This window comes from Paroedura picta, chromosome 11 (assembly GCF_049243985.1).
Source record: "Paroedura picta isolate Pp20150507F chromosome 11, Ppicta_v3.0, whole genome shotgun sequence".
Lineage (NCBI taxonomy): Eukaryota > Metazoa > Chordata > Lepidosauria > Squamata > Gekkonidae > Paroedura > Paroedura picta.
Window position 1 is genome coordinate 43,668,550 of NC_135379.1, and position 22,353 is coordinate 43,690,902.

The following is a 22,353-nucleotide window of genomic DNA, read 5'->3' on the forward strand; positions in this document are numbered from 1 at the left end:
GTGCAGTCTTATACAGAGTTATGTAGCCTGAAATAATTCTTTGTAGAATTGTGCTGTCATTCACCATTTTCTGGCTTGCCTTGAAGATAGCTTGGGTATTGTTTTGGGGTTTTTTTTGGGTTTTAAATGTGGCCAATCCAAACTTTGTATGGTTTTAAATGCTGTTAACCACCCTGAGCTGGCTATGCCGGGAGGGGCCATTATAGAATCGAATAAATAAAATACATTGACATGTTAATGCATAAAATGTATAATGCATCGCAATCAGCACAAATGAAGAAATGGGCTTTTTTAAAAAATATGTAATGAGCCCTTTTACAAAGCGACAAAATGGCTTCAGCATCCCCAAAAATATAAAAGGGACACCAGATTAGTTGAAAGTCCATAACTTCTGCTGGGGCAATGATAAGTGTTATGGCCAGCACTGATATAAGTTTGCCAACTCCATCTGGAGACATTCCTGGAGGTTTGGAAGTGGTGCCTGTGAGGGTAGAGTCCTGTGTGTAAGACCGGGGGGGGGGGGGGGGGTATTATCCTTCACACAGAGTCTGTCCTTGGAAGTGGCCATTTCTCCCAGGGGAACTGATCTCTGTAGTCTGAAGATTACTCAGAATGCTGGGAGAACCCCTTGGAGCTGCCAGCAATACACAATGGGTGGGGAGTCTTACATTGTTCCAGTGAATTATGAAACCCCCTAGTTTTAGTAGTAGCAAATGATGGAAAGATTAAAAATGGAAATATCTCTTGGGTTTTGGTGATCACATGTATACAGTTGTGATCTCGTGCTACCTCACAAACCAGGCCAGTGCCTCAGGTGCACAGGGGACAACATTTTGAGGCAGACACAGCTTTGCTGAGGTCGGGGGAGCAGGAAGGATTTTTCCTTTCCACGGATCCAGGCGTAATTTGCTGTTGGAAATCAATTCCAGGTTGGTTTGTCTGCTGAGATATGTCTAAAAGGGGGAGGGGCTAGAGTCTGGGGACAGACTTCCATAATCCCTTCTTTCAAGCTGTAGATTTCCCTTCCTAATCCTTTCTGTTTCTGGATAATTTTGTCAAATGGTTGTACCTCAAATAGAAATCATATCCAAAGGGTACTTGTAAATGGTTCAGCATCCTCTTGGAGAAGAGTGACGTGGAATGCTCAAGGGATCTTTCCTGTTGCCTGTGTTGTTCAACATATTTATAAATTATTTAAATGAGTGATGAGAGGGGATGCTTATTAAATCTGCTGATGATACTAAACTGGGAGGGGTAGCAGACACAACAGAGGGCAGAATCAGAATACAGGATGATCTTGATAGGGTCAAGAACTGATCTAAACTGAATAAAATGAAATTCAACAGCAACAAATATAAAGTCCTGCATTTAGGTAGGAAAAAACATAGACACCAATATAGGATGGGGGAGACTTGTCTTGGCAGTAGCATGTGTGAAAAGGATCTAGGAGTCTTAGTAGACCATACATTGAACATGAGTCAGCAGTGTGATTCAGTGGCTAAAAAGGCAAATAGGATTTTGGGCTGTATCATAGAATCATAGAATCATAGAGTTGGAAGGGGCCATACAGGCCATCTAGTCCAACCCCCTGCTCAACGCAGGATCAGCCCAAAGCATCTTAACAGAGTATTGTGTCCAGATCACGAGAGATGATGGTACCGCTTTACTCTGTTTTACTCTGCTCTGGTTCGGCCTCACTTGGAGTATTGTGTTTAGTTTTGGGCACCCCAATTGAAGAGGGATGTAGACAAACTGGAGCATGTCCAAAGGAGGGCAACAAAGATGGTGAGGGGTTTGGAGACCAAGACGTATGAGGAAATGTTGTGGGAGCTTGATCTGTTTAGCCTAGAGAGGAGATGACTGAGAAGGGATCTGATAACGATCTTCAAGTATTCAAAAGGATGCCATATAGAGGATGGAGCAGAGTTGTCCTCTCTTGCCCTGGAGGGACGGACCGGATCCAATGGGATGAAATTGATGCAAAAGAAATTTTGTCTAAACATCTGGAAGAAATTCCTGACAGAGTGGTTTCTCAGTGGAACAGGTTTCCTCGGGAGGTGGTGAGCTCTCCATCTTTGGAAATTTTTAAACAGAGGCTAGATAGCCATCTGACGGAGAGACTGATTCTGTGAAGGCAAAGGGGTGGCAGGTTACAGTGGATGAGCGATAGGGTTGTGAGTGTCCTGCATAGTGCAGGGGGTTGGACTAGATGACTCAGGAGGTCCCTTCCAACTCTATGATTCTATGATTCTATGATTCTATATATAATATAGAAAGCTGGTTCCTTGGTCCTAAATTCCAACTAGATTTTGCAATGGCCTCTAGCACTTAAAAAAAAAATACCACTATCCAAAAAGGACCTAATTTCCTGTTGAAATTCCTGGCTTCTTGTACACCAGTTCCTGTAGCAAAGATGCTTTGTATACTGGATTAGATACCAATGACCCATTTGGGTAGTGGGAACACTTTCCCCCAGTGAAAGGTTCCTTCCTCTGATTCAAGATCCTTGGCAGTCTGACATTTCCTGCTAGAAGCAAGTATTTCCACTAATTTTTTTTTGGAAAAAATAATCAAACTGTTGGTCCCTGAACAGCTGGAACAGAGAGCTGTGATTTCTTACACTCGGCATGGGTTTCACAAGAACTGGTTGACTGATCATACCCAAAGGGTACTTGGTAATGGTTCAGCATCCTCTTAGAGAAGTGACAAGTGGAATAAGGATGGAGCAGAGTTTTTCTCTCTTGCCTCAGAAGGATGGACCAGAACCAGTGGAATGAAATTAATTAAAAAGAAATTCTGATGGCGAGGATAATTCTGTAAAGGTTCAAGGGAGTGGCAGGTTACAGTGGATGAGTGATAGGGATATGAGTGTCCTGCATAGTGCAGGGGGTTGGACTAGATGACCCAGGAGGTCCCTTCCAACTTTATTATTCTATGATTCTACAAAAAAAATTCAAAGCACTTCCCTTATCTAAGTCTATTGACTTCAGTGGATTTCCAAGGGTGTAACCGTGTAGGGTGGTGTTCTTAATTGTTCAATCTCCACTTTGTTTCAATTACTGCAATGGTTTCCTTGCTCTGGCATTACCATTTTAAAAGGGGAGGAGAAGATGTGCCTTAAAAGAAGACATTGTCCCTTTAGGAGAAGAGGAAGAAGAAGAGTTGGTTCTCATATGCCACTTTTCTCTACCCAAAGGAGTCTCAAAGCAGCTTACATTCACCTTCCCTTTCCTCTCCCCACAAGAGACACCCTGTGAGGTTGATGAGGCTGAGAGAGCCTTGTTATTCCTGCTTGGTCAGAACAGTTTATCAGTGCTGTGGTGAGCCCAAGGTCACTCAGCTGGTTGCATGTGGGGGAGCGCAGAATTAAACCTGGCTCACCAGATTGGAAGTCCGCACTCCTAACCATTATACCAAGCTGGCTCTTTAAAAGTTAACAAAGCAAGGAACCTCATTTCAGTTAGCAAAAATCAAGTGAAATACTGATTATGATGTAATTTCAATGATGTTACTCTTGATTTTCTCCCCTGGTGAGATCCTGAGACCTCAGATGGCATCTAGATGTAACCTTTCCCCATTGGGGAGCTCAGTGTATCTTCCATTGCTTCGGAAGGAAAAAACAGGAGTCAGCAGATACAACCAGATTTGAAACCTTAAAAAAAAAACTAGTATGCAAATACTTATTATGATGTCACTACAATGACGTTAATACTAGGATGTTACGCTAGTCACTGCTTAGCAGGAAACTCTTAATCCCCTCTCGATCCTGAGAAATATAGTCCAAGTAAAGGGCATTTCCCCCTCCCCCAGGAATTGGCAGGGTTTGGCATAGATCCCCCAATCTTAGTTCCACCTCCCTTATTAAAAACTGTCAAACACCCTTCTCAGTACATGCATGATAAATAATTAGGACTAGGGAAATTATCTTTCTTCTAGTTCTAACTAATCTCTACATTATTGGTCAGAGTCCTTAACATTCACAGTATCCTCAACTGGTGTGTGTATGTGGGGATAGGGGTGGGGACGCCATTCATAACTTTCCCTGTAAACTATTTGGGCTTGAGCAAACCAATTTTTATTTTTTCTTCTCCTTTAAGTGATTCTCTGTTGTCCCAACATTCTATATCCCCTCAAGGCAATGAGCATGCTCAGTGCTTGGAATGCCATTTTGAGGGGGTTTCTTTTCAGTTCTTTAAATTTACCAACAAATGTTTATCAGCACACCTGGAGAGTCCCCTGACTGTGCAGGAAGCCCTTTCTGGTACCCTTCTTCTTGACAATCAAGTTCTCCGTTAAGGAGTGATGACTGTTACTGTTGTGGAGAGATACAGCTGGTATGCAAAGAATCAGAAAGACAAGGCCTTGTATTCCACATACCTGTCTTAAATTCTTGGACATTAAAAAATAAATCACCTCAGCATTCATCTCCCCGCATCTGCAATCGTCTCAGCTATTATTTTGTCTTATAACCTGTGGTAAACACAGAACCATACAAGAAGTATTTGGAGGGAGATGGAGATGGAAGATAGGCTCAAGATCAAAAAGTCAAAGGAAGTCAAGTACCAGCAAGAGTGGATTGGAGAGAAAATTCAGACTATCTTTACCAGGGCCTATAAGAAATGCTCAGGGGAGTTGTCAATAGTGGACACATTGGGAAATCATAAGTACAGAGGCTGCTCGTACACAGTACTATGAAGTAACCTCAGAGGTGAGTCATGGCCTCTATGCCCTGTTTGTTGGCCTCTTGGCCTCTGCCATCCTGGCCTTCCCCAAGTCCAAAATGAAGAATAAGATCAACTCTAGCATTGTAGAATAATAAAACTTCTTTTTATTCAGTCTTCCCCAAGTCCAGGCATAATCTTGCATTCTGACTCCTCCCCTTCTTGCTGCCTAGCTCCCAGCATTGTTCTCAGCTGTGTTGGAGCAATCCACCTGGGTCCAGCTACTGGCCTTTTCGGTCTTACCCCTGACCATCCTCAGAATGGTAGCCAGGGCAGAGATCGAGCCAGGCTAGGGTGTTGGCTCCCAACAGCACAGATATCAGCAGAAGATCCAGTTTTCATTCTGTATCAGGTGATGCAGTCCTTCAGTCTGACTCCTTAACCAGGATAGCTGTGGGACCAATGCATGTCCCATATCCCAAGATGGCAGCTGGGATGGATGCAGAGTGTTAGCTCTGTCGTCCCTGAATGTTTTTAGAAGTGTAGGCTTTTTCAGCCCTCGACTATTCTATCTCGGGTAGAGCATTCCCCAAATGACTGACTTCAGTTGTACCGAAGAAGCAATCTCTCTTAAGATCGAGACGGAGAAGGATTGTGTGCATGAGAGAAGTGAGGCAGAGCAGCAGAATAGCAGCAGGCAGCAAGAGACAAGAGAGACTAACAGGCAAAACGGAGGTATAGAGGGAGAGTTGGTGAGCTGGAGCAGGGGTAGTCAATCTGTGGTCCTCCAGATGTCCATGGACTACAATTTGCTGACAGGGGCCCATGGGAATTGTAGTCCATGGACATCTGGAGGACCACAGGTTGACTACACCTGAGCTGGAGAACTAAAGCAGAGGTGCATAGCCCGAGAAAATTCCAGGGACCGTTGGGTCTTATCGCGAGGAGACAAGTGGTACAAGGATTCCATGGGGCTGTAAGCAACAAGCAGTCAAGGAACTGCATCCAGCCTACTTGGAGCTATTACGCTTAATACCAGCAACGGAATAATGCTTCATGGCTGGCTTAAAGTCATGTGGCTCTACCTCTTTTTTTCCCTCCCTCTTCTCCTTCCTTCCATTGGCCCTCTCTTCAAGAGCGCAGTAGAGTTCCTGCCTTGGGGACTGCACATTCTTCAGAACACCCAGCAGGCTCACAAGATGCAAAGATCAGCTCCTTCCAGATTGCGGAGTTGGAAATCCGGCATGGCTAATAGGGACCATCATGGAGCCCTGGCTGTCTCTTCCAGGTGTGGCAGAGCTGAAGAGAGCAGAGCTGGTGTATATAGCCCATGTTGGACTGAGCAACCCCAGTGCTTCTGCTGCTGTAGAATGCAATGGACCCCAAGGTGGAACTGATTCTCTGCTGGAATCCATCAACGGCTGTGGAGTAGCGGGAAGAAGGCTGTCTGGCACGATCTCCTGGCCGATGAGAGAAATTCTCCACTTTAGAACATGTCAGTCTTCGAGGGGGAGTTTTTATTTTTATTTTTCCTATTCCAGCAGTGCTCAACCGCCGTAACGCCATGACCCTAACTGTGACAGGGGTGGTGGGGGCGGCATGTACATGTGTGTGGGCGATGTGCTCAGGCCACTCACGCAAGTGCACAACAATCTGGAGGTGGCGTGGAGGCAGCCAGTGCCATGGTTCCGCAGCCGCCGGCCACTGCTGCAGCCACCAACCTGGTGACCCTGCAGAAGGGGCCAGGCAACACCAATTGGGGTTGGAACCTCTTGGTTGAGAACCACTGTCCTATTAAATAGTTAGACAAGGGGAGGAATGCCAGCAGAGAGATGCTGGGTTCCCAGCTTGGTCCTCGGCACAATGCCCCCTTGGGTTGCGGCTCTAGCTGTAGGTAGTGGGGATGGGTCAAGGGAGGGCTTTCTTTGAGATTTGGTTTGATGTGGGTAGGTGATTAGCTTAGTCAGCTACTGTATCTGTAGATTAGGCTAGGGTCTTAGAAGAGAATGGGGTTGCTGAGATGGGGATACTGTCCAGGACACTGATTCTAGTACTTTCAGGCCAAAGCAAGCATAGCGGTGGGAGGAGATTCAATAATAGGGGGCAGCGATGTACGTAGGTCTGGGAAGGTCCCATCCATGGAATTTCCATGGCTGGTGGCCTGGTGGATATGGATGCTGCCCTTCAAATCTCCATCCCATCTCCAGGTTTGTGGGAGAAAGGTCTAGGGTAGAACCGGTGTTGATCCTATGCACCAGGTCAATCATCAACAAGTTCTCTACCTTGCAGGAGTACTTTGCAAGGCATGAGGCTGACTTGGCTTGCATGTCCGAAACCTGGGTTTGTGAGGGCGAGACAGTCCCCTTGAAAGTCCTTGCACCATCTGTATTTTCAGTCCTGCATGAACCCCAGCTCCATGGGAGGGGAGGGGGGTGGCAATCTTGGACAGAGAGTCTTTCTCCTCCAGGGCTCTCCCTGCACCTTCAATCCCGGGGATTGAATGTGTTGGTCTAGGGTGGGAGTCGGTCAAGAACACGACGATCTGGTTGCTGTACCTATCACCCACTGCCCCTCCAGATTCCCTGCCAGGCCTTCTGGAGGCAGTGGCTGCTTGGACATTGCAGTCCTGAAAACTTCTGGTTTGGGGGAACTTCAGTATCCACATGGACCTTCAGGACATGCCCTGGATCTGGTGTAAGCCATGGAGACACTTGGGTTCTTGCAATTTGTTGCTGGTCCCACCCCTCTGCTGCTTAAATCAGGCAACCAGCAGATAGGAGGCCCTTTGAGGGAGATTATCAACCTCTCCTTGACATCAGGAGAGTCCCCCAAGGGGCCTAAGGAAGCAGTGGTATGCCCTTTACTGAAAAAATCATCACGGGACACGTGGGACCCCGCTAGTTACTGCCCAGTCTTGCATTTTGTGTTTCTGTGTAAGGTGGTAGAGTGAGCCACAGTGGACCAGCTCCTCGTATCCTTGGAGGGAACTTGAGCCCTTGACCCATACAAGTCCAGCTTCCATCCTGGCTACAGGGTGCAGACCGCACTGGTCACTTTGACAGATGATATCTGGTACCAGATATCGTGGACAGACCCGACATTGAAGGGCCCATATTCAGCTGGTGCTTTACCATCTGCACTGGTTACCAGAGTCCTGGCATTCCCCAAAGTCCATAAGACTGGCTCCCATCTTCACTGGGAGAGGGCTAGGCCTCTGGCTGAACTAGGTGGGATAGGTTTGGGTATAGAGGATATGACCACTGCTGCCTTGTTGTTGTTTAATTATTTAATTGGGTAGTTTTAATTGGGTTTTACTGTATTTATGTTTTATCATGTGAACCGCCATGAGACCAGTCGAGGAGCAGAGGCATATAAATAAACAAACAAACAAATAAATGTCGTACACCTCCTGGGATTTTAGTAAGTATTTAAAGCACACAGGAGGACACATTAAGAAAGTGGAAAATTTTGGGTTTTTTTAACAGATGTATAAGGCGTATAATCCAAGACTGTGTGAGTGCCGCAAGCATCAAGAACGTTCGTGGACAGACCCGACATGCCACAGGGATCAAGAACGTTCATGGACAGATCGGATATACCACAGGGATCAAGAACGTTCATGGACAAATCCATTACGCCGTGAAATGTCCTTCTCAGATGGCCCTGTGACCTCTAATTCTGGCCAGTATCATTTAAACATCAATCTGTCTGGGTCATATCTGGAGCGTGAACCTGCAAGAAATGCCAAGGTATCTTACACACAAGTACAGACATAAGGGATGATTTGTAGAGTCTACAATCAAAAAGACAGAAAGAAAAAACCTATCCCTAGCCTACTAACAGTACTTTCAAAATTTATACAGAATAAAGAAAAATAAAATGTCTCTTCCTTCTATGTTGCTTTATTGTAGGAGCCAACCAGAACAGTTTCTAGATGAGTCCAATACCTCTATTAAACTGGATTAATAGCATCCCTACAGTGCAGAGCCGGAGGCCTGTGTATACTTTTAACAATTTAATAGAGGTATTGAAGTATCTATTTGGATTACCAATTTCATTACAAGTGAGAGGACAGCCACGGAGTAAAATTACCCTTTGAAAACAGGACATATCTCGAAACCGTTCTGGTTGGATCCTACAATAAAGCAACATAGAACAAAGAGACTTTTTACTTTTCTTTATTCTATATAACTTTAGAAAACACTGTTTGTAGCCTAGGGATAATTTTCCCCCCTCCCTTTTTGAAGGTATCTTACATAGCAGAAGCTCATGTTCATTAGATAGCATTGTGACTCTGGAAAGTTCTTCTGCTCTAGCCTGATCGGAATGAACAATGTGCACCAGAGAGCTGCTTTGTGGAGAGCCTCCCAGTGAGTCCAAACTGGGATTTGGCACTGCCGGAAGTCCTAGCATTTCAATGTAATGTCCAGACAAAGTCCTGTTCCTTCTGAGCAAGACTTGTGGGGCTCCCTGGAGCTTTCATCTATCATCACCCCATTAAAAATGAAGGTTCTTTGATCAGCTTCAAAGAGGGAACTGTAGGTTGGGTGCGGGTGGAGCTTTGATCTGGAGCGGAGCTGAGGAGTGGAAACTGAAGGGAAGGGGGAGAGTTTTTGGATTTCAAGGGATGCTAGTAGTGCTGTGCTCTTGTATATGTTCAGTAGTGATAAAAGGTTGAAGGTGCTGGCTGAGCAATTCAAATAACAAAGGGGCACAAATAGAGAAAGCTTTCTTCAGGAATTAACATTCTTGTAGTAAAGAGTAGATATTTCTACAGGTTTCTAGTTACTGCAAGCCCTTTAAATGCCTTCAGAGTTTACTCATGCCACCATGGCTTGCAAAGGGTGCTTACATTTTAAAGGAGCTGCATTCCCTTGGAAGTTTAAATGCTTCCCCCACCCATTGTCAACAATGGAACATGGTGTCACCTGCTTTGGGAGCGTATAAATTTGGACTCCCTGGACCAATCTTTTTTAAACTTAGGTTTTTTTTTTAAAGACTCATCAACGATTACACTTCAAATATGGTGCCTCTCCCTCAAAAAGCAGCTCTCCCAGAACCCCAGATCCATTCATTATAGCCTATAGGGATCATTCGCTGGCAGGGGCTCATGGGAATTGTAGTCCATGGACATCTGGAGGGCCACAGTTTGCCCATCCCTGCCATAGGCTATAATGGAGCTTGGGGGGGGGGGGATGGCCTTCCTGAATATTTACCAAATCCAATACCATACCACTCTTGAGATTCAGGAATATTAGAAAATACCGAAATAGTATTCTATATTCTATATTCCCGAACAATACCTTTTTTGTTGTCGTTTGTTTGCACATTCCTATGTATGACATACAATGGCCTGGGATCTTAAGAAGCATTTATGTGACACAAGGGGACACATTCTGAAAGCAGAATCTTTTGAGGGTTTTTTTTTTTAAACAGATGTATAATTATTTTTCTTTTAAGGCACTTGCTCCTAGACTGTGCAAGCACCACAGAAGTCAACTTGAGTGGCCCAATCCCTCCTGCCATGAAATTGCCTTCTCTGATGGTCCCACGTTCTCTCGTTCTACCCCGTATGAATCCCACAAGGATCTGCCTGGAACATGGCTGGAACGTGAATCTGCCAGAAACGTCAAGGTACCTTACACAGCAGTAGCTGAATTTCATTAGATAGCGCTCAGGGCATAATTGCTCTGGACAGTCCTGCTCAACCCTGATTGAAATGAGCAAAGTGTGTGCTGGTGAGTTGCCTTATGTAGAACTTCCCAGTGTTGACTGTGATCACCCTGGCCTTGTACCCCACCAGTGGCACTGCTGGGAGTCCTAGCATTTAAAGACAAAGTCCATAGGGAGTCTTTATTGATGACATTATGTTTGTGAAGGCATAATGTTTGTGTCATAAGCTGCCTTGGGGGGAGGGGGATGGCAATGGGAAATGGGCAAAGCCAGGCAGGAAATAAATGCATAAGTAGATTGGGCCAAGCTAACAGGCTTGTCAGTACACATCCCTCCATTACTCTACTGTCAGAGGCTTTTAGCTGTATCCATGAACAATGGGAAGCATTTGCATAGATCAAACAGCACAGTCCCACCAAGGAAACGTCATTCCCAAAATGGGATAGGGTTGCTAGGTGGGGTCACGCAATACAGATCAGTTCTCCTGGAGAAAATGGCTGTTCCTGGAGCGTAGACTCTATGGCATTATACTCTGCCAAGGCCCCTCCCACTACCCCCCCTCCCCCAGCTCAACTCCAAATTCTTGAGAGGTTCTCCAGCTTGGGGCTGCCCAATTAGAGCCAGTTTGGTGTAATGGTTAGGAGTGCGGACTTCTAATCTGGCAAGCTGGGTTTGATTCTGCACTCCCCCACATGAGAGAGAGAGAGAGAGAGAGAGCTTATTCCAAGCTTGGTGTAGTAGTTAGGAGTTAGGATTTCTACTGGAGATGGGTTTGATTCCCCGCTGCCCCACATGCTGCCAGCTGGGTGATCTTGGGTTTGCCACAACACTGAGAAAACTGCTCTGATCAAGCAGTGATATCAGGGCTCTCTCAGCCTCACCCACCTCACAGGGGTGGGTGGGGAGAGGAAAGGGAAGGCAACTGTAAGCAGCTTTGAGCCTCCTTTGGGTAGAGAAAAGCGGCATATAAGAACCAACTCTTCTTCTTCTTCTTCTTCTTCTTCTTCTTCTTCTTCTTCTTCTTCTTCTTCTTCTTAATGGGGATGGGGAATGATTCCCTTGATTAATTTTCTTGACTTCTTTATTCTTTCATTGGATCCTGCCCACAGATTTGGTGTTCAGAGCTTTCTAGAAGACTGGGACCTCTTCCTTCTCTTTGACAACTCCCCGCCCTTTTCATCCTGTGATCAAGAAGAGAAAGGGTCTTCTCCTCCATGGTTGTTCTGGGTGCCACTGCCAGAGTCCCAGAGGAACATACGGCTAGGTTTGCCAGCAGACTATGGAGGAAAAGTCCCATGTCTTGAACAGAAGCATGTGGAAACAGGCAGGTAGGACTTCTCCTAACACAGAAGTAAGGAACATCATCTGATTAAGAACGTCCAGCTCTCTTAAAGGGGAGGAGTTATTTCTCCAGGGATTGGCAACTCTAGTGGCGTAAGAAGGAAGTAAATGTGTGCATGCAGATGGGGCTTGGAGGACCGGGTCCTCCAGCAGGGTTCAGGGGCCATAGAGCCCACCCTCCAAGCATCCATTTTCTCCAGGGCAGCTGACCTTTGCTGCGTGGAAATCAGTTGTAATCCTAGGAGATCTTCAACTTGCCCCTGAGTCAATGGCAACTCTTCGTAAGAAGGCTGACAGCAAAGGGCTGACAGTAAGTTTTTAAAAAATGTATGCTATGTAAGTAAATGATTGATTTTTAAGGCGTTAACTTGCAGTCATGTAGATCAGTATAACTCGTGGCATCACAATTCAACAACATAAGACGGCTCGATTCAACAATATAAAATATATAACATCTATGTACAATGTCAGTAAATGATTGATTTCTTTTTTTAAAAAAAATCCTGAAAATGCTGTGTTTTGATTTGTTTTTCTTGGACAGAAGCGCGTGATAGAAATGAAAGCAGCTTTGATAGAAAAACAGATTGAGGTACAGAGCTCTTATTCCTTCCCCTTGCAATCCCTACCACTGAGCCAGAATCTGACATTTTAATCCTGCCGTTCCTCCGAGGGCAACATGTATGGCTCTCCTCCCCTGACAACAGCCCTGTGTGGTTAGGCTGAGAGAGAATGACTGGCCCCAAATCTCCTAGGGAGCTTCATAGTTAATGCCAGGGGGATTTGAATCCAGATCTCCCAGGTTCTACTCTGGCACTCTAACCACTACATAACATGGTGTCTCAGCTAACTGTGCGAGTTCTCTATTTATCGGACAAGAATTCAGTGTTGACAGTAATAAAAGTGAATAGAGCTTTATTTAAAACTAGCCAAAAAGCCATTGCATGCAAAAACACAATGGGTGCTAGCGGCTCCCGGGATTGAGAACAGGCATGGGGGGGGGGAGGCGACATACCTGGGCAACCTCGGAGGCCATGGCCGTGGAGGTTGGGCGGGTGATGGGATTGGTGGCGCGTAGATGGCGGCCAGGAAGCCCGAGGCCGGTTAAGCACCTTGCTGTCAGGTGGGCTGCTGGCCGGCCGGAGGCTCACGGGGCACCATGGATGTGGCACCAAGGTTTTTGGCCGGCAAGGCTGCGGCGCATGTCCAGGCGCAGGGCAGCAGCCAGGCCGCCCCATGACGGGCAGGCCCACCATTGAGGAAGGGTGCAAGCCACAGACCTGCCGACCTCGCTGTCCAGGGACCGTCTGCCAGCAAGAAAATCACAACCTGCTCTTGTCATTTGCTCGCTATTGTCATTTGGCATCTGAAATCCCTCCATTCTGAAAGATGTAAGGACAGATGGACTCTAGCAGTATCTTAGGAAGGTTCTAGCAGTATCTGAGGAAGGGAGCAGTGACTCACAAAGGCACATACCCTGCCACAAATTTTGTTAGTCCCTAAGGAACTCCTGGACTCTTGTTCTTTGGTGTTGCCTATCCAGAGAAGAGCATTGAGCATTGACTGGTTTGAAAACACCAGTTTATTTTAAAATCATTTCAAGTTTTATTCTTTGCATTGGTTCCTTGGTCCTGATTTGGAGGGGGGGGGGGTTGGGAATAGTGCTTAAGGCCTCTTGTTTCCTATGCTTGGCCAGTGATTTCTTTACATCATTATTCATTTCTAACCTTTGCATGTTTTCATTTTGAAGAACCTCCAAATGAAAATAGATTACCTGCAAAGGGAGATCAAAACCTCTGAGCTACTGGCTATGTTGTAAGTCCTGTTGAACTTTGTCTTCCTCCCTCATATTATTTAAAATGAGTTGCATTTCATATAGATAAAATATGCCTCTGGAATCTCAGTTCTCCTCCTCTTTATGGTACATTTCTCCTACCCATCTACAACTCTCCGTCTATCTTCCAGCATGGGCAGTGAAGAGACACGATGGAGGTTCTCCATTAAGATGCAGGTAATTCCTCCAACAAGGGGCTATGTCACATCCTAAGAGGGGAGCCCATTAGATCTTCCTGCACTGGCCTCAACCATAAATTCAGCAGAAGAACTTCGCATTACAGGCCCTAGGAAAACCTGACAATTCCCGCAGGGCCTGCAGGTCTTCTGGGAGCTCATTCCACCAGGTAGGGCCCAGGACTGAAAAGGCCCTGGCCCTGGTTGAAGCCAGGCAAGCTTCCCTGGGGCCAGGAATGACCAACAAGTTGGCACCCACAGAGCACAAGGCCCTGCGGGTGGCATAGGGTGACAGGCAGTCCCTCAGATATGTGGGTCATAGACCGCAAAATGCCTACAAGGTCAAAACCAAAACCTTGAACTGGCTTTGGGCTGCAACTGGCAACCAATGCAGCTGCCTCAGCACAGACTGGCTATGAGCCCTCCAAGGCGTTTCTGTAAGGAGTCTAGGACTGGCATTTTGTACCAATTGCAATTTCTGGGTCAGGGACAAGGGCAGGCCCGCATAGAGCGAGGTATAGAAATCTAGCCTGGAAGTGGCTGCCACATGGATCACCTTAGCTAGATGCCCAGAGGGCAGATAGGGCGTTAGTAGCCTCACCTGGGAAAGGTGGGAAAATGCCTGGCTGCCTACTTTCCTGTGCCTCCATAGTTAGTGAAGCATCCAAGTTTCTGTCCTGGGGTAGTCAGTTGTGTCCTGGCCAGGATGGGCAAACATGCTTCTGCCCTCCTCCTACCCAGCCATAGGACCTCTGTCTTAGAGGGGTTGAGTTTCAGGCATTCTCCTTCTCTGGAAGTTTTTAAGCAGAGGCTAGAGAGCCATCGGACAGAAATGCTGATTCTGTGAACTTAGGCAGATGGTAAGTGTGTGGGCAGAAGGGATTGTGTCTGAGCTTGGCTCTTGTGGCCCTTTTTGTAAGCCGAGGAAAATGCTGATTGTCTCTTTGGGATCAGAAGGCAAATTTCCTCCAGACCAGATTGACCTGGGATTCTGGGGTTTTTTGGAGGGAACATCATCTGGACATGGAATTGGGGTCATTGTGGGCGGGCAGGTAGTTGTGAATTTCCTGCATTCTGCAGGGGTTTGGACTAGATCACCCTGGAGTTCCCAACTCTATGATTCTGTAACTCTAAGGACATTCTGGGGTCATCTCAATTTCCCATCTATTGCCCTCCCCCACTGTTTCCTATTCCCTGGCATTCTCCATAGCCTCTCCCCTTTTCCTCTTTTCTTTGCTGCTTCCCACCCACCAGCCATCTACCTTTATCTGCCTCTGTGTCTTCCTTCAAGTTTAGAGATAAACTGAAAAAGACCCAGGTTGTAAAGCAGGTCCGTGTGTGTGTGTGTGTGTGTGTGTGTGTGTGTGTGTGTGTGTGTGTAATGGGAGCTGTGGAGGAAAAAGGAAAGGATAATTTGGAGCAGCCCTCCCTCTGGAAGCCCCTCTTACAGTTGCTCTGAATTGGTAGCAGCAGGGAATTGTTGCTGTAGAGAAGATCCCATAGTTCTACTCTTCCAAATCCAGTTCAAAATAATTTGAAAAGAGGAAAGGGGTCCTTTCCCCTATTATTTTAATGTTGTATGCATCCTTCCTGCTAGAATCCAATTAGCAACAATTCTTAAACCTGATGCATCTATACCATCCATGGAGGAAATAAAATAGATATCTGAAATTGGCTGGTCCATCATCGACATAGTGGTAATTTGGTTATAGCTCTGCAAGTGGTTGTGTCACAAAAGAATCTAGGTTACAAATCAGCTTGCATTGTGTGAAATGAAATGCCAATGATGTAGTAATTTTTAAAAAGATTAACAGATTTTTTTTTGCTTAAGACATACTATGTAAAATTACTTTTCATAGGCTTAATGATGACTTAAAGATGAACCATTATGAATCAAGGGTGTATGCAGTTGACATATGCCACTTAGGCTCACACGTCAATAGAGAAGACAAGAGAAGCTACGTGCAAATATGGCAAACGGGTGGACACATAAGGCCTGAAATATCCCAAGGAAGCGTAGAGATTGAAAGACTTGAAACGGACACAAAAGACATAAAGAAAATGGTCAGACTAAAAACTGAACCAGAAGACACTGAAGTACCTTTACCACGCCAAACTAAATTGCAGAAGAAATGGCTGGAAGAATCTATACAGACGCTCAGAACTGAATGTAGTCCAGCATCACCACAGAACCTGCAGAAGTGGTTTCAAGCATCCATCACCAACTTCAAAGAGAAAGGTCCTCAAGCTTCCAAACAGAATTTGCAGCAATGGCTTCAAACAACTAAAGAAGACCTCCAAGAGAAATGTCCTCAAGCATCTAGAAAGGATGTGAAAGAATGGCTTGAAATATCTTTAAGAAACATCCAAGATGAGGGTCCTGATGTAACCACACTAAATGTGGAGGAATGGCTTGAAACATCTATGAAGAGCATTCAGGACTTCCAAGAGCAAGATCTTGAGGTATACAGACAGGCTGTGCCAATTGAACATGAGCAGGAAAGTCCTGAAATATCCAAACAAAATGTTCAAGAATATCTCAAAGCACCCATGAAAACTACCCAAGATATTCAAGAGAGAAGTTTTGAAGAAGTCACACAAAGCATGCAAAAAGATCCTGAGCAAACAAGACCCAAAATCCCGGGATGGCTTAATGCATCTATAGAGAACCTCAGAAGAGGAGGTTCTGAAAAATCCAGGAAAAATGTGCAGGAAGGACTTCAAGCAGTAAAGAGTAGACTCATTGAGAAAGGTCCTGAAGCCTCCAAACAAAACTTACCGGAATGGCTTGAATCATGTATACACAATCTACAAGAGGAATGTCCTGAGGAATCCAGAAAAGACATGAAAGAGTGGCTTGAAATATCCAAAAATTATCTCCAAGAGGAAGGACCTGAAACTTCCAAGCTAAATGTTCAAGAATGGCTCCAAGCATCAATTAGAAGTATCCAAGACCTTCAAGAAGGAAGTTCTGAAGGATGCACACAGAATGTGCAAGATCTCCCTGAAGTTTCTAAGCAAACACAGCCTAAATCCCCTAAAGTTTCCAGAGATCATCTAAGAAAGGTTGCTACACCCATAGAGAACCTCAGAAGTGGAGGTTCTGAAAAATTTAAGCAGAATGTTCAGAAAGGACTTCAAGCAGTTCAGAGCAAACTTGGCAAGAAAGGACCTGAAGCATCCAAAGAAAACTTACAGCAATGGATTGAAACACGCATACAAAATCTACAAGAGGAATGTCCAGAGGAATCCAGAAAGGACCTGAAAGAATGGCTTGAAACAGCTAAATGTTATCTCCAAGAAGAAGGAACTGAAGGGCTCAAATCATTCATGAGTGTCCAGGACATTGAAGAGACAGAAGTTGTGCTGGAAGATCTTAAGCAAACAAGTTCTGCATTTCTGAAATTACCCAGCAATGAACTAAAGATCTGGATTGCATCTCTACTCAAAAAAAGTAGTTCTGAACAGGAATGGCTCAAACCACCCATAAGTGTCCAGGACCTTCAAGAGATGGGTTCTGAAGAATTAGCACAAAATGTGCATGAAAAATTCCCAGAAGTTTCCGAGCCAATAAGGCTTGAAGTCCCTGAGTTGTCCAGAGTTCATCTAAACAAGGGATGGCTTAAGGCATCTGTAGAGAACCTCAAGAGAAGTGGTGATGAAGAATCCAGAAGGAATGTGGAGGAGTGGCTTCAAGCATCAATGACAAGACTAAGAGGAGGTCCTGAAACCGTCAAACAGAACTTGAAGGGATGGCTTGAAGCATCCATAAAAAGCCTCCCAGAGGAATGTCCTGAAGCTTCCAGAAAGGATGTGGAAGAATGGCTTGAAGTATCCATAGCACACTTACAAACAAGTGGCCCTGAAACTTCCAAGTTAAATGTAGAGGAATGGCTTCATAAGTCCATGAGCAGCATCCAGAAACCACAAAGTTTTGAGGTTTCCAGACAGTATTTGGAAGTGGAAGAAGCATCCCCCATAGGTGTCCGACCATCATTAGAAAGAACAAACTTGTTAGAGAAAAGTCTTGAAAGTCCTGATGTAAATGTGCATGAATGGTACACATCAAATCTTATAAAAGAGAGCTCTGCAGCATTTGAGCAGACTGTGGGGAAACTGTTTCGGTTACCCTCCACTATTGATAGTTGTGAAGTTGTCCCAGGAAGCCTGCAGGACTGGCTTTCAGATTCTGAAACAGAACACATTGAAAGAGCCACTCATGACACAGCTTACAGGCAGGTAAGACCCCTAAGAGACCTAGAAATAGAAGTTCCGGGACCATCCACTCTGTTTAAAGGTGGGCCTAAGGTATCGACGCCAAGGATCAGAAGAGGAGCATCCAGTCTCAGGGTGCAAGAATGGCTCGAATCTTCTATAAGAAGCCTTGAAGCAGCAGGTCAAGACATATCCAAGATGAGCCTTCAGCAATGGCTTGAGGATTCATTAAGAACCCTTGATGAAAAGTGTCCTGCAAATTCAAAGCATGGTGTGCAAGAATGGCTACAAGCATCCCTAAGTAAGCTGCAAAAGCCTAATATATCCGAGCACCATTTACAGGAATGGGTTGAAGCAAGTTTAAAGAGCCTTAAAGAGGAATGTCCTAAAATACCCATACGGGATGTGGTGGAATGTCTTCAGGAATCCATCAAGGATCTTCAGGAGGAAGCGGCCCGACTAAGTGTGCTAGAGTGGATTGAAGTATCCCTGAGTCAAGTTCAGGAGGAAGATCCAGATTCCTCCGAAGACAATGTTAAAGAATGGCTGGAATCATCCCTCCAAAAATTCAGCTCAGTAAGCCCTGAAACATCTGGGCATTATATCAAAAAATGGCTTACAAGATCTCTAAAGAGCCTTCCCTCGTCACATCACAACCTGCAGGAATACATGGCAAAATCCATAATGAGTCTCAGAGCATTACCTTTGGTGCCATCTAGATCAAGACATGACATGCATGGGGTTAAAGGACCCTCAAGTACCATAAGGCCCAGACATTCCAGAGGAATATTAAAACATGGTTCTTCTACAACATCGATTGATAGATGCGAAGTCTCCAGAAGAAGCCTAATATCTGAGGATAACGAACCAGACCTTGAGCAAGAGGAACTACCAGAAATTCCATACATATTTATTGACCATGAAGGCCACCCACAAATTCTAAAGCAAAAAGGGGCCAAAGTGCAATGGTTGCTTGACCAAATTGGAGCCAACATAAAGGTTAGTAGAGTATTATGGGTGCCCTTAAATGCATTATTTTGTGATTTCCTATAGTTCTAAAGTCTTCACTGAGAAAACACATTCTGCAATTCATGATATATTCTTCTTCCAATACTGAGGCTTTCCCAAAGGTTGGCAGCATTTTGCTGGGAGTTGCATCTTGGGAGTGGTGTAATGGAGTTGCATCTTGAGGGCAAAGAATGGAGAGAAGGGAGGCACAAGTTTTGGGATTACATGAGAAGGTTGGGTTGGAAGCTTAGAAACAACGGTCATCCGAGATGGATAAATATTTGCTCAGATGTTGTCTATACCTGAGCATGCTTTTCTGTGCATTTTGCTGGGAATGTTGCTTCCTTGTGCTGGGTTGTAAAAGCTCAAACCGTGTATGACCCGTTATGCCTGGCAGCAGCCATGCCGGGCTGCTGCCGGGCATTGCACCCGGGCAGGATGCCCCGGCACTTCCTGTGTACTCACGGAGGAGAAATCCCCTGGAGTATGCGGGCTGCCCCAGCATTTTGTAGGTGCGCACACACGCGCACGCACAAAGCCAGGGCTGGAAAGCTCGACTTGCTGCCAGGAGGCAGCAACAGTGAGGAGGTGAGTGGGGGGGGAGTGTGGGGAATAGGGCCCCCACCGCACAATGGGGGTGGCATGCCACTCTCCCACCAAGGTGGAGATGGGGGGACTCCCCAGTTGGCTTCGTGGCTCCACAGAGTCGACAGGGGTGTACAATGTCCCTCCATGGACACCGTAGGTTGAGGGAAGGGCTGGGCAGAAAGGCCCAGCTTTTCCTCTTATGCAAGGGGCTGGCCTGACCCAGCCCCCAATGGCCCCCACAGCATCCCAGACCTGTGGAAGACCTTGTTGCGGGTTTTTTGGGGCACTGCACCAGGCCAGGGCTGGGATGGCGGCAGCAGGGTGCATAATCGGGGCTGCCCTGCTGCCGCCATCCCGGATTTCTAGCCCCGTGCATAATATGTCTATGAGACACATACACAATAACTACAAGTGGGGATGCATAGGATTTTCAGGGAGGTAGAAATCTCATCTTTCCCGCCCCCTGCCCACTCACTTATCCAGCAGATTGTTCAGGATTGCGGTGTTACTCATGGAACCACCTCAAGGGGAAGTGACCCCAGACTTGTGGTTGCCTTTGGCGGCCGCCTTTGGTAGCCGTCCTGCTTCTTTTTCCTTCTCAAGTTTATCCTCAGAGGATTGCTTAAGACCAGAAGCTGTTTAAACCAGCACAGATACGTTTTAATCTGGCATGATGTCAAAACCATGCATTGCGATGCACTGAATTTCCTGGCAGTTTGACATTGTGGTTTATTATTTTATATCTCCATTAAGGCCTTTCACAAAATGGACCATGAATGAACCCATGAAGGAAATGCTAAGACCCATTGTCTTTGCTTCAGCAGGTGGATGTGTCCATGCCTCCGAAATCAGGTTAGGATCCCGTGAGGCTCCTTTGCAAACAGATTTCTGAAATCCTAAATCTGTTTTGGAATTCTTGCATTTCAGGATCTGAGCTGATGTTCTATGTTCCCGTTTGCTGTAATCTGGCTTTTGATGCAGAGATTATTTATTTATTTAGATTTCTATACTGCCCTTTCCTACGGCTCTGGGCTGTTAACTATTACTAGGACTCTTAACAATTACTAACAGGGTTTCCTTGGCTTGTATTAAAACAATCACCTCTCTCTTTCCCCCTTCCTTTCTCTCCACCCCTAATTGTTCGTAGATATTAGTTTCCAAGGTCTGCAGTGTCTTCTGCAGGTACAGGTATGCAACTTCTTTTTATCATATCCAAACTGTCTCCACCAGCCTCGATTTGGGACCAGATGAGTGGGAGTTTTCAAATATCTTACCAAGGCGTTAACGACACTTCACTATGCTTAGTGGTGGTGCTGGGATGTTCTGTCAAGTTGCAGTCAATTTAGGGCAATCCTGCTGGGTGATTTCCCATTGCCTGCCTCTGTGCCATGGCCCTTCACTACCTGGGGATTCTGCCATCCAAATACTAGCCAGGCCCATCCAAGTGAGAGCAATCAAGGAAGCAGCCTTTAGGAGGGAGCAATTGCACTCCCAAAAGGGGAGGCCAAGGCCAAAGAAAGAAAGAAAGAAAGCAAAAGAGTGTGTTTAAGTATTTAAGTTAAAAATAACACGGGTGGAAGGAATAATGGACTCGTAGAATCATGGAGTTGGAAAGGATCTCCAAGGCCATCAATTCATTCATTCATTCATTCATTCATTCATTCATTCATATATACCGCCCTCCCCCGACGGCTCAGAGCGGCTTACAGTGATCAGGGAACAGATTCAGATAACCTGAGGTAACACATGTGACAACAGCAATAACAGTACAAAAATAACCCCAACATGATAACAGCAATAGGAATATGATAGAACTGCAAAGAAGCCTCAGCTCAACTCTTACTGGGACCCAATACATTAGGCAGATTAGTGGCAGTCTTACTGGGACCCAATACATTAGGCAGATTAGTGGGGGGGGGGGCTGAGGGCCAATTGGAAGCGATGGTCCGGGTCAACCTCAACCAAATGCCTGGTCGAGGAGCTCCTTTTTGCAGGCCCTGCTGAACTGTTTGGGTTCAACCCCCGGCACAGTGCAGGAAACTCACCACCCACTCAACAGAGTCCTTTTGCTTGCTGCTGTGTCCAGTCACAGCACTAGTCCTAATCCGTGATTGCCACCGTGTGAGGGAAAAACACATTTCCTCCCAGTAACTCTTTGCTATGGTTTGGATGCAGAATAGACATACTCCAGGGGGGGGGGAACTCCTAGAAAAGCATATTCTAGTCATGATTAGACAACTACTGATAAGCAGCATAAATCGCAATGTTGCTTCCAAACAAAGAACGGGTTTTGTTTGTTTGTTTGTTTTTGTCCTTTCTCTCTCACTGTAGAAAACCTTTCAAGATTTTGCTCGGAGTGATTCCCATTGTGCTGATAGCGCTCGCCGTCAGACACTACAGGCTGTACTGCTCCTTCAACAGAGGCCTCCGCCCTTGCTAACGGCATCTTGGAGTCACCTTCTAACCATGTCATTACATGAGAATTGTTACATTTCACCCGGAAGTGCGTTTTTTTCCAGACTAGCACCCGCAAATCTTGTTAGACTGTTGAGACCAATGAATAGCTGGGTAGTGAGGGTAGCTGGGTAGTGAGGGTTGCCAGCTCTGGGCTGGGAAATTCCTGGAGATTTTCCAGAGGAGTATGTAAAGGAAGAAGAAGAAGAAGAAGAAGAAGAAGAAGAAGAAGAAGAAGAAGAAGAAGAAGAAGAAGAAGAGTTGGTTCTTATATGCAGCTTTTCTCTACCCTTTCCTCTCCCCTCAACAGACACCCTGTGAGGTGGGTGAGGCTGAGAGAGCCCTGATATCACTGCTCAGTCAGAACAGTTTTATCAGTGCCATGGCGAGCCCAAGGTCACCCAGC

At 45.7% G+C, this 22,353-nt stretch overlaps 1 long non-coding RNA gene across 4 annotated transcripts; it reads left to right on the forward strand.

Moving 5' to 3' along the window:
- Positions 1-837: 837 nt before the first annotated feature.
- On the forward strand, positions 838-21,939 carry LOC143820804 (uncharacterized). Of its 4 annotated transcripts, XR_013225525.1 has the most exons (9): positions 860-929; positions 5,950-6,156; positions 8,147-8,410; positions 10,122-10,295; positions 12,217-12,264; positions 13,423-13,487; positions 15,542-18,896; positions 20,641-20,681; positions 21,825-21,939. It is a non-coding gene; the product is annotated as an uncharacterized LOC143820804 (long non-coding RNA). The 4 variants fall into 4 exon arrangements; XR_013225522.1 differs by lacking the exon at positions 5,950-6,156 and having other exon boundaries at positions 838-929; XR_013225523.1 differs by lacking the exons at positions 5,950-6,156; positions 20,641-20,681 and having other exon boundaries at positions 838-929; positions 21,825-21,893.
- Positions 21,940-22,353: the final 414 nt, after the last annotated feature.